The sequence below is a fragment of the Salvelinus sp. IW2-2015 genome, unplaced genomic scaffold (assembly GCF_002910315.2).
Source record: "Salvelinus sp. IW2-2015 unplaced genomic scaffold, ASM291031v2 Un_scaffold1708, whole genome shotgun sequence".
Lineage (NCBI taxonomy): Eukaryota > Metazoa > Chordata > Actinopteri > Salmoniformes > Salmonidae > Salvelinus > Salvelinus sp. IW2-2015.
In genome coordinates this window covers 42,285-55,269 of record NW_019943099.1, presented here as the reverse complement: position 1 = coordinate 55,269, position 12,985 = coordinate 42,285, and the positions used below count along the sequence as shown (strand labels likewise).

The window sequence follows — 12,985 nt, the reverse complement described above, 5'->3', positions numbered from 1 at the left end:
GTGGAGGCCGTTATAGCAGGCAATGTTCCTAACATACTAGGTAGGAAAGCCTATCACCCAGACAGATGGAGGCGTTATAGCAGCAATGTTCCAACATCTAGTGGAAAGCCTTTCCCAGAAGAGTGGAGGCTGTTATGATAGCAATGTTCCAACATCTAGTGGAAAGCCTTCCCAGAAGAGTGAGGCGTTGATCAGCAGCAATGTCCATCTAGTGGAAAGCTTCCCAGAAGAGTGGAGACGAAACGCAGCCAATTCCTGCTAGGGAAAGCCTTCCCAGAAAGAGTGAGGACTGTTATAGCCAGCAACTGTTCCAATCGTCTGGAAAGCCTTCCAGAAGAGTGGATGGTGTTATCAGCGCAATGTGCCAACATCTAGTGGAATATGCCTCTTCCCAGAAGAGTGAGGCGTTTATAGCTAGCTAATTTCCAAGACGATCTAGTGGAAAGCCTTCCCGTAGAAGATGGGAGGCTGTGTATAGCAGCAATTTCCAACATCTAGTGAAAGCTCTCCCCTGAAAGAGTGGAGGCGTTATAGCAGCAAAGTGGGGGACAACTCCATGTTAAACGCCCCGATGATTTTGGGAATCTGAGAAGTGGAAACGAGCAGGCCAAAGCATACTTTTGAGTCATTAGTGTATGTAGTATTATTATACACAGATGTCGTTTTTAGTAAGTATAGTGAAGACAGATTTCAGTACACGGCCAGACCTTTATTGTTGTGCGTACTTATGTACTTTGAGAATGTGTGCGACGCATAAGCTATCTATATTCCCTTCGTTCTGCTTTTTGGTTAGAACTTTCAAATCAATCGTAAAGCCCTACTTGTGACCACTAAAACAGCGGAAGTCTACAGAAATGGACACAATTCAATGCTTGTTTCTGCACTTAACTCTTCTATTGTCTCCCACTATAAACCCCTTGTGAACTGAATTTCTCTCCTCACCTCCGCGCATCCTTTCATCACCTCTCTCCATTCTCTCCTCACCTCCATGCATCCTTTCATCACTCTCTCCATTTCTCTCCTCACCTCCGCATGCCTTTCAATCACTCTCTCCATTTCTCTCCTCACCTACCTGCATCCTTTCATCACTCTCTCGCATTTCTCTCTCTCACCTCCATGCATTATCCCTTTTCATTCACATCTTCTTCCATTTCTCTCCTCACCTCCATGCATCCTTAATCACTCTCTCCATTTCTCTCCTCTATCCTCCTGCATCCTTTCATCACTCTCTCCATTTCTCTCCTCACCTCCTGCATCCTTTCACACTCTCTCCATTTCTCTCCTCACCTCCATGCATCCTTTTCGATCAACTCTCTCCATTTCTCTCCTCACCTCCTGCATCCTTTCATCACTCTCCCATTCTTCTCCTCACCTCCATGCATCCTTTCATCACTCTCTCCATTTCTCCTCACCTCCTGCATCCTTCATTCACTCTCTCCATTTCTTCTCCTCACTCCTGCATCCTTTCATCACTCTCTCCTATTCTTCCTCTACCTCCTGCATCTTTCATCACTCTCCTCCATTTCTCTCCTCACCTCCTGCATCTTTCATCCACTCTCTCCATGTCTCTCACTCCCTCTCTGCATCCTTTATCTCCTTCTCTCCATTTCTCTCTGCTCACCTCCTGCACTGTTTATCACTCTCTTCCATTTCTCTTTTCACCTCTGCTTCCTCTCTTGTTACCTCACTCTCCATGTCTCCATACCATCATCCTCTTCCTCTCCACGTCTACGATTATCATCCTCTTCCTCTCCATTGTCTCCTATCATCTCCTCCATTCTCTCTTCATCCTCTTCCTCTCCATGTCTTCCTTATCATCCTCTTCCTCTCATGTCTCCTTATCATCCTCTTTCCTCTCCATGTCTCCTTATCATGCGGTTATTTTCTTGATTCTCTCTTTTTTCTTTCACTTGCTCATTGCCTTTCCCGGTCCTGCATCCTTTCATCACTCTCTCCATTTCTCTCCTCACCTCCTGCATCCTTTCATCACTCTCTCCATTTCTCTCCTCACCTCCTGCATCCTTTTATCACTCTCTCCATTTCTCTCCTCACCTCCTGCATCCTTTTATCACTCTCTCCATTTCTCTTTTCACTCTGGCTGTTTTCCCTTTCTCTTTTTATCCTCCTCTCCATGTCTCCATACCATCATCCTCTTCCTCTCCATGTCTCATTATCATCCTCTTCCTCTCCATGTCTCCTTATCATCCTCTTCCTCTCCATGTCTCCTTATCATCCTCTTCCTCTCCATGTCTCCTTATCATCCTCTTCCTCTCCATGTCTCCTTATCATGGGGTTATTTCTTGATTCTCTCTTTTTCTTTCACTTGCTCATTGCCTTTCCCGGACCTCTTCTCTTTCTCTCTCTCTCTCCTTCCCTCCATCCTCCTCTCTCTCAGCCTACGGTTCCTGCGCTCCTCTCTCTGATTTTGTGTCTGGTTCCGGGCCACTCGATCTCTGTGACCTATGAACCCTACTGGGCAGAGAAGGGGGAGGGGCCACGCTCTCTCAGCCGACAGGTAACTCACACCCCTATGGTTCCTCTTAAGGTTTCTTCCTTCCAGGGACTTTTRCCCTTGCCACTGTGTTTCTGCTTGCTCTTTGAGTTCTAGGACGGGGTAGCCTCGGCTTACCTCACGTTGTTCTCCAGAGCCAGAGTTCATATTGGAAAAGTAGGTTTGATTTTATTTGATTGGAGCGCTGATGACACTTGGCATTCAGGCCAAAGAGTTCAATCTTGGTTTCATCAGACCAGAAAATCTTGTTTCTCATTTGTATTTTGTATTTATTATGGATCCCCACTACTCTTCCAGGCATCCAGCAAAATTAAGGCAATTTATACAATTTTAAAACATTTACAATACATTCAGATTTCCCAACACACTGTGTGCCCTCAGGCCCCTACTCCACCACTACCACATATCTACAATACTAAATCCATGTGTATGTTATCGTATGTGTGTGTGTGTATGCGCCAATGTTTGTGTTGCTTCACACTCCCCGCTGTTCCATAAGGTGTATTTTACCTGTTTTTTAAAATCTGATTCTACTGCTGCATCAGTTACCTGATGTGGAATAGAGTTCCATGTAGTCATGGCTCTATGTAGTACTGTGRMCCTCCCATAGTCTGTTCTGGACTTGGGGACTGTGAAGAGACCTCTGGTGGCATGTCWTGTGGGGTATYKATGGGTGTCTGWMCTGTGTGCCAGTAGTTRAYACAGACAGCTCYGTGCATTCAACATGTCAATACCTCTCATAAATACAAGTAGTGATGAAGTCAATCTCTCCTCCACTTTGAGCCAGGAGAGATTGACATGCATATTATTAATGTTAGCTCTCTGTGTACATCCAGGGGCCAGCTGTGCTGCCCTGTTCTGAGCGAATTGTAATTTTCCTAAGTCCTTTTTTGTGGCTCCTGACCACACGACTGAACAGAAGTCAAGGTGGGAACAAAACTAGGACCTGCCTTGTTGATAGTGCTGTTAAGAAGGTAGAGCATCGCTTTATTATGGACAGACTTCTCCCCATCTTAGCTACTGTTGTATCAATGTGTTTTGACCATGACAGTTTACAATATATGTTTACTCCAAGCAGTTTAGTCACCTCAACTTGCTCATTTTCCATATTATTTATTACATGATTTAGTTGAGGTTTAGGGTTTAGTGAAGAATTTGTCCCAAATACAATGCTTTTAGTTTTAGAAATATTTAGGACTAACTTATTCCTTGCCACCCACTCTGAAACTAACTGCAGCTCTTTGTTAAGTGTTGCAGTCATTTCAGTCGCTGTAGTAGCTGACGTGTATAGCGTTGAGTCAGCGTTGAGTCATCCGCATTGATAGACACTCTGGCTTTACTCAGTCAGGGGCATGTCGTCAGTAAAAAAAAATGTAAAGCAAGGGGCCTAAACAGCTACCCTGGGGTATTCCTGATTCTACCTGGATTATATTGGAGAGGCTTCCATTAAAGAACACCCTCTGTTCTGTTGGACAAGTAACTCTTTATCCACATTATAGCAGAGGGTGTAAAGCCATAACAAACTATGATCGATAATGTCAAAAGCTGCGTTGAAGTCTAACAAGACAGCCCCCACAATAATTGTATCATCAATTTCTCTCAGCCAACCATTAGTCATTTGTGTAAGTGCTGTGCTTGTTGAGTGTCCTTCCCTATAGGCATGCTGAAATTCTGTTGTCAATTTGTTTACTGTGAAATAGCATTGTATCTGGTCAAACTGTTTTTTTCCAGAAGTTTACTAAGGGTTGGTAACAGGCTGATTGGTCGGCTATTTGAGCCAGTAAAGGGGGCTTTACTATTCTTGGGTAGCGGAATGACTAGCTTCCCTCCAGGCCTGAGGGCACACGCTCTCTAGTAGGCTTAAATTGAAGATGTGGCAAATAGGAGTGGCAATATCGTCTGCTATTATCCTCAGTCATTTTCCATGTGGATTGTCAGACCCCGGTGGCTTGTCATTGTTGATAGACAACAATAATTATTCACTTAATCTTAGGTCTGAGTCTTTAGGTGCCTTTTGGCAAACTCCAAGTGGGCTGTCATGTGCCTTTTTCTGAGGAGTGGCTTCCGTCTGACCACTCTACCATAAAGGCCTCATTGGTGGAGTGCTGCAGAGATGGTTGTCCTTCTGGAAGGTTCTCCCATCTCCACAGAGGAACTCTAGAGCTCTGTCAGAGTGACCATCGGTTCTTGGTCACCTTCCTGACCAATGCCCTTCTTCCCCAATTGCTGTTTGGCTGGGCAGCCAGGAAAGAGTTGGTGGTTCCAACCTGTTCCATTTAAGAATGATGGTGGCCACTGTGTTTTTGCGGACTTTCAATGTTGAAGACATTTTTTTTGGTACCCTTCCCCAGATCTGTGCCTCGACACAATCCTGTCTCGGAGCTCTACGGACAATTCTTTCGACCTCTAGCTTGGTTTTTTGCTCTGACGTGCACTGTCAACTGTGGGACCTTATATAGACAGTGTTGTCATTTCCAAATCATGTCCAATCAATTGAAGTTACAACAGTGGACTCCATTCAAGTTGTAAAATCATCTCAAGAGTTCAATGGAAACAGGATGTACCTGAGCTCAATTTTGAGTCTTATATCAAAGGGTCTGAATATTTATGTAAATAAGGTATTTCAGTTTTAGAATTTTTTTTTTTACACATTTGCAAAAATGTCTTAAACCCTGTTTTGCGTGCAGATTGAGGAAAATGTGTTATTTAATCCATTTTAGAATAAGGCTCTAAATGTCTAACAGGCCTTCCTTATATATTAACCACACAGTACCAAATGTCATGGAAACACCAGTGAGAGGCTTGTAGGAAGACAACAGCTGCTCTAGAATCACACCATGAGAAAGGCTTGTAGGAGACAACACTGCTCTAGAATCACACCAGAGAGGAGGGCTTGTAGGAAGACAACAGCTGCTCTAGAATCACACCAGTGAGAGGCTTGTAGGAAGACAACAGCTGCTCTAGAATCACACCAGAGAGAGAGGCTGTAGGAAGACAACACTACTCTAGAATCACACCAGTGAGAGAGGCTTGTAGGAAGACAACAGCTACTCTAGAATCACACCAGTGAGAGAGGCTTGTAGGAAGACAACAGCTCTAGAATCACACCAGTGAGGCTTGTAGGAAGACAACAGCTCTAGAATCACACCAGTGAGGCTTGTAGGAAGACAAACAGCTGCTCTAGAATCACACCAGTGAGGCTTGAGGAAGACAAACAGCTGCTCTAGAATCACACCAGTGGAGAGAGCTTGTAGGAAGACAACAGCTGCTCTAGAATCCACACCAGTGAGAGAGGCTTGTAGGAGACAACAGCTGCTCTAGAATCACACCAGTGAGGAGGCTTGTAGGAAGACAACAGCTGCTCTAGAATCACACGAGAGAGAGGCTTGTAGGAAGACAACAGCTGCTCTAGAATCACACCAGTGAGAGAGGCTTGTAGGAAGACAACAGCTGCTCTAGAATCACACGAGAGAGAGGCTTTAGAAGACAACAGCTCTAGAATCACACCAGTGAGGCTTGTAGGAAGACAACAGCTCTAGAATCACACCAGTGAGGCTTGTAGGAAGACAACAGCTACTCTAGAATCACACCAGTGAGAGAGGCTTGTAGGAAGACAACAGCTGCTCTAGAATCACACAGTGAGAGAGGCTTGTAGGAAGACAACAGCTGCTCTAGAATCACACCACAGAGGCTGTAGGAAGACAACAGCTGCTCTAGAATCACACCAGTGAGGGAGCTTGTAGGAAGACAACAGCTGCTCTAGAATCACACCAGTGAGGAGGCTTGTAGGAAGACAACAGCTGCTCTAGAATCACACGGGGTCACAGATACATTAACAGTCTGGCATCAAACTTTAACCATAACATTCAATACTGGCAGACATTTGATACTGGCAGTTTAACAGGTCAAACATCAATACTAAGTTGCAACAGATGATTATAAACTAACGAGTGACAACTACTTACTTAAATATACCTGGTTAACTGCTGTTTCCCTTCCCCAAGGGAATGCATCTGTCTGCGTTACAATCATGTTTATTACATATCAATTATATACACAGTAAATCACATACAGGAGAAATAATTTTATAAAAATAATTTCTCATTACAATTATACAGTGTTTCCTGTTCTCAGATGGACAACGTGCTGTATGCAGAGTTCCTGACCTGGAAAGACAGCCCTAGTCTGGACAGAACGTCAGCCTTCCTGGCCGTATCTACAGAGAGGACATCAGCCCCTGTCTCTCCTTCACCAAATCTGAGTATGTACCTTTTGTGTTTCTCTGCACATACAGTTGAAGTCGGTATTTTACATACACTTAGGTTAGAGTCATTTAAAACTCGTTTTTCAACCACTCTACAAATTTCTTGTTAACAAACTATAGTTTTGGCAAGTCGATTAGTACATCTACTTTGTGCTTGACACAAGTAATTTTTCCAACAATTGTTTACAGACAGATTATTTCACTAATAATTCACTGTATCACAATTCCAGTGGGTCAGAAGTTTACATACACTAAGTTGACTGTGCCTTTAAACAGCTTGGAAAATTCCAGAAAATTATGTCATGGCTTTAGAAGCTTCTGATAGGCTAATTGACATCATTTGAGTCAATTAGAGGTGTACCTGTGGATGTATTTCAAGGCCTACCTACAACTCAGTGACTCTTTGCTTGACATCATGGGAAAATCAAAGAAATCAGCCAAGACCTCAGAAAAAAATTGTAGACCTCACAAGTCTGGTTCATCCTTGGGAGCAATTTCCAAATGCCTGAAGGTACCACGTTCATCTGTACAAACAATAGTACGCAAGTATAAACACCATGGACCACGCAGCCGTCATGCCGCTCAGGAAGGAGACGCGTTCTGTCTCCTAGAGATGAATGTACTTGTGTGAAAAGTGCAAATCAATCCCAGAACAACAGCAAAGGACCTTGTGAAGATGCTGGAGGAAACCGGTACAAAAGTATCTATATCCACAGTAAAAGGAGTCCTATATCGACATAACCTGAAAGGCCACTCAGCAAGGAAGAAGCCATTACTCCAATACCGCCATAAAAAGCCAGACTACGCTTTGCAACTGCACATTTGGACAAAGGTCGTACTTTTTGGAGAAATGTCCTCTGGTCTGATGAAACAAAAATAGAATTGTTTGGCCATAATGACCATTGTTATGTTTGGAGGAAAAATGGGGAGTCTTGCAAGCCGAAGAACACCATCCCAACCATGAAGCACGGGGGTGCAGCATCATGTTGTGGGGGTGCTTTGCTGCAGGAGGACTGGTGCACTTCACAAAATAGATGGCATCATGAGGCAGGAAAATTATGTGGATATATTGAAGCAACATCTCAAGACATCAGTCAGGAAGTTAAAGCTTGGTCGCAAATGGGTCTTCCAAATGGACAATGACCCCAAGCATACTTCCAAAGTTGTGGCAAAATGGCTTAAGGACAACAAAGTCAAGGTATTGGAGTGGCCTTCACAAAGCCCTGACCTCAATCCTATAGAACATTTGTGGGCAGACCTGAAAAAGCYTGTGRGAGCAAGGAGGCCTACAAACCTGAGTCAGTTACACCAGCTCTGTCAGGAGGAATGGGCCAAAATTCACCCAACTTATGTGGGAAGCATGTGGAAGGCTACGCGAAACATTTGACCCAAGTTAAACCATTTAAAGGCAATGTTACCAAATACTAATTGAGTGTATGTAAACTTCTGACCCACCGGGAATGTGATGAAGGAAATAAAAGCTGAAATAAATAATTCTCTACTAATATTCTGACATTTCACATTCTTAAAATTAAGTGGTGATCCTAAGGCAGGGAATCTTTACTAGGATTAAATGTCAGGAAGTGTGAAGAACTGCGTTGAAATGTATTTGGCTCAGGTGTATGTAAACTTCCGACTTCAACTGTACGTACAGAATGGCACAACTACTCGTACCAGAATAGAATGTTATTTTTCTGCGAGGGAACTTCATCTGTAACATTCAGATTAGACAATAAATGCATAGTGACACAATTCACAACTGACAAGTATAAATGCATATGAAACAAGTCAGTCACAAGAATCAATGTCTATACTCTATATTATATAGATTCTATATATTCTATAGATTCTCTATATTCTATAGATTCTATACTCTATACTCTATATATTCTATAGATTCTATATTCTATATATTCTATATTCTATAGATTCTATACGTCTACGTACGTGTCTGTTTATGTCTTTGTTTTTATTAATGCTCTTCTGTCAACAGTTGTCTCAGTCGGTACAGAGTGCAGTGGAGAACAACTCTCTGACCATCGAGCCGGTGGCCGTGTCCGCCGTACCCATGGTCAAAGCCAACGCCATAGAGTGTGGCGGGCCCAAGTGAGTATCAGTCAACGTTTTTTACAAGGTTCTTTTCCTCAGGAAATGTAGTCTGGTTCATGTTTTTTGTTGTTGTTGTTGATACTATCTTGACAACGATAATCACATCTGCATCACTCCCATCACTCGTTCTTCCTCTGTCACCTCTCATTCACTGCCTATTCATGCTCAAATTAAAACGGTTTCTCTCCTCTTGGTGACTACACCTGTCTTCTATGATGAATATCCATGACCAATTATGGGAACTTGATTGGTCTTTTTATGTCAGATTTTATTTTACAACAAACAACTTATTGTTTACATTTCCACAAACATGAATGACATCACACTTGCTCAGACCCACATGTTCCCACCGTGTCCAATATTGTTGACTTGAAATTGGGTTATATATATATATATATATATATATATATATATATATTATATAGTGTTAGGTTCTAAGTGAACCGAGTAAAAACTCACGGACGATTAGTAAAACTCAAACCCAAGTTTATTCACCCACTGAGTCAAGACAACTGAACAGACAAAAGGCAATTTAGGTGAAGTCTCCTCCTTTTAAACATAACTTCCTGCCTAGCAATAAAAATGTAAAGTGATGCAGGTAATAAACTGRTCCTTCTCCCTTAATGTGACCTGACCTCGGCCCCCATTCCTCACTAATCCACATCTCTCCATCCTTATCAGTGKCTGCAACCATGTGATTGCCTTTCCTTCAACTCAGTACATTCCAAGCTTAATTGACTCCAACATATACATTCCTCCTACAGATACCCATTCATTTCTGGTTTAGAAACCAGACTGTGGCCCCTCATTTCCATAGGATACCGGATGATTTAACAATATTTCAAGTTTAGAAGTCAGAACCCATCAGTAAGTTCAGTCTATAGCTTGTGTTTCTTTGGGGGGGATTAGTCTGACTTTATAATAGATTGGTTTTGGTTTTTCTCTTCAAATCTGTTTTCGGGTTTTCTGAGTGCTAATGGATTGACTCAATGGGCTACATTGCTTCACCGCATGCTTCCTATTCACACTTTGATTGAATTCTTTCCCCCAGTGGCCTGAGAGCAGCAGTAGAAACGTAAGTTACTTTTTAGGAGCCAATCGTTTGATTTACTTTCCTTTTCCACAAAAAAATGACTTGTTTCTATGGTGTGACTGTGTATAGTACTGTATACTAATCCTTAGTCGCTCTTCTTCGTCAGAATGTCCTCTTAACACTGTCTAACCAGGCAAGCATGTCTTGTTCCAGTGGTCAGACCACGCCTTGTTCATTATTGTTTCTCATGTTAAACAACTAACAATGACATTTTCATATCGTTTACGCGTAGGGCCAATTTCACAGACCCAGAATAAGCCTGCTCTTGGGCAACAAATACTAAGGATTAGTCTTAATTTGGTTCGGAAACCGGCCCATAGATGAATTTCCGGAAGCTGGCCCATAGAGTTCCATAAGATAAATGAGGTCCTGAAACTGGCCCATAGAGTTCCATAGATAAATGAGGTCTGGAAACTGGCCCATAAGAGTTCCATAGATAAATGAGTTCCTGAAACTGGCCCATAGAGTTCCATAGATAAATGAGGTCTGGAAACTGGCCCATAAGAGTTCCATAGATGAATGAGGTCTGGAAACTGGCCCATAGAGTTCCATAGATGAATGAGGTCTGGAAACTGGCCCATAGAGTTCCATAGATGAATGAGGTCTGGAAACTGCCCCCATAGAGTTCTATAGATGAATGAGGTCTGAAACTGGCCCATAGAGTTCCATAGATAAATGAGTTCGGAAACTGGCCCATAGAGTTCCATAGATGAATGAGGTCTGAAAACTGGCCCATAGAGTTCCATAGATGAATGAGGTCTGGAAACTGGCATAGAGTTCCATAGATGAATGACGGTCTGGAAACTGGCCCATAGAGTTCCATAGATGAATGAGCGAGTAGTGTTTGTTTCTCTGCCTCTGACAGGAAGTGTGCGTTGAGCGGCATGTCCCGGTCCTGTAAGCATCGCATCAAACTTGGAGACCGAGAGAGTTACTACTACATCTCTCCCTCCAGCAGGMCACGGGTACCTACCCATGTTTGTTGTGTTTCTAATCATTTAAACAACATTATGCATGCTAAACATTGATGCATAACATTCATTCATCATCAACACCTATAGACAGATGAATATGGCTACCCTTTTTGTGTTCATAAATACTTTTATCGTGTAGGCCTACGTGAGAGAACCTTTTATTTTGAAGTTGTGAAACCCCGTTTCTCATTTCCAACCCCTCCAGATCACAGCTGTGTGTAATTTCTTCACCTATATCCGTTACATTCAGCAGGGCCTGGTCAGACATGATGGTAAGTGTGACGTCCTTCCTCTTAACAGATTAACACCGAGGTCAACAATGGACCCATTTTTAACAGTAATGGTGACACTGGCATTACATTCCTCTTTTGTCAATGTAGACCGCAAATCTGTCTGGTATTCTGAAACCCTAATGTCTTTTGACCCCTGACCCCTAGCGGAGCAGATGTTCTGGGAGGTGACACGTCTACGGCGGGAGATGACTGTGGCCAAGTTGGGCTTCTACCTCACAGACACCGACCAGGGATAGAAGACAGACAAGAGGAGACGTCATCGTTAGACCTGGGTCATGTTCATTAGGGCACACCGTAGCAAAAATGTTTGTTTTTTTGCTCGACGGACCATGTTTTGCAAGCGCTTCGTATTGGATAAGTTCAGATATTACCACTCGTTTAGGGACGCTTTCTTRCGTTTCATGCCTACTGAACACGACCCCTGGGATAGAAGGCAGGAGCTACATGATCACCAGTACCCTTTTTTACACTGTCCGGATAACCCAACCCAGAAARAAAACTGGGCTGGTTTGGCTCAGTAGTGTGAAAAGTCCTCAGGTGGACACGCAGAACACAGATCACGGATTTTATTGAGTAGGAGAGCGATTTCAAGRGTGTCTAAGGGAAGCAGAAATGACACCACTAGCTTTGCAATTAGATTAGCCTRGTACAAATCAGCCCGATCTGGCGAGCTACACGGTAGCGAAAAAAAACCATTGTAGCAAAACAGAATGTAAGCTTGTGAGATCAGTATAGTTCGTACGATGCTAACAGTTAGAGCTAGTTTATAAAGTAAATAGCTCTATGACAATATTATGACACTACTAACAAAGACATGCAATGGATAGCATCGTATATATGGACAGTAGCGTATGTGATTATCAATCAATATAACCATAGAAATTCTGTTTATTATTATGTAAAATTGACAAGTGGTTACACAGCTGATCTTAACCGGCACAGATTGAAACTATATACGGATGTGTCATGCTGCCAACACTAATATGGGTTGAATCCTAACTGGTTAATCACACAGATGTTTTACGTTGGAGTTCTGACCAATAGAGAACTATGCTGCTCACTTTTCATTCTAACAGCTGTCCTAGTCTTACGTGTGGTCTCCTCTCACCTTAACAACCAGACTACGTACGTGTGGTCTCCTCTCACCTTAACAACCAGACTAGGTACGTGTGGTCTCCTCTCACCTTAACAACCAGACTACGTACGTGTGGTCTCCTCTCACCTTAACAACCAGACTACGTGTGGTCTCCTCTCACCTTAACAACCAGACTACGTACGTGTGGTCTCCTCACCTTAAACAACCAGACTACGTACGTGTGGTCTCCTCTCACCTTAACAACCAGACTACGTACGTGTGGTCTCCTCTCACCTTAACAACCAGACTAACGTACGTGTGGTCTCCTCTCACCTTAACAACCAGACTACGTACGTGTGGTCTCCTCACCTTAACAACCAGACTACGTACGTGTGGTCTCTCTCACCTTAACAACCAGACTACGTACGGTGGGTCTCTCACCTTAACAACCAGACTACTACGTGTGGTCTCCTCTCACCTTAACAACCAGACTACGTACGTGTGGTCTCCTCTCACCTTAACAACCAGACTACGTACGTGTGGTCTCCTCTCACCTTAACAACCAGACTACGTACGTGTGGTCTCCTCACCTTAACAACCAGACTACGTACGTGTGTTCTCCTCTCACCTTAACAACCAGACTACGTACGTGTGTCTCCTCTCAC

General features: G+C 43.1%; 1 long non-coding RNA gene and 1 pseudogene across 1 annotated transcript; one reads left to right on the top strand and one right to left on the bottom strand.

Annotated features, from left to right (window-relative positions):
• The window catches only part of LOC112071754 (guanine nucleotide exchange factor for Rab-3A-like), a 22,206-nt pseudogene extending 9,472 nt beyond the window's left edge, over positions 1-12,734 (top strand).
• On the bottom strand, positions 12,255-12,887 carry LOC139024620 (uncharacterized). Its single transcript, XR_011475951.1, has 5 exons — positions 12,799-12,887; positions 12,654-12,689; positions 12,556-12,614; positions 12,447-12,514; positions 12,255-12,366 (listed from the first exon to the last, which is right to left on the bottom strand). It is a non-coding gene; the product is annotated as an uncharacterized lncRNA (long non-coding RNA).
• Between the last annotated feature and the right edge of the window lie 98 nt (positions 12,888-12,985).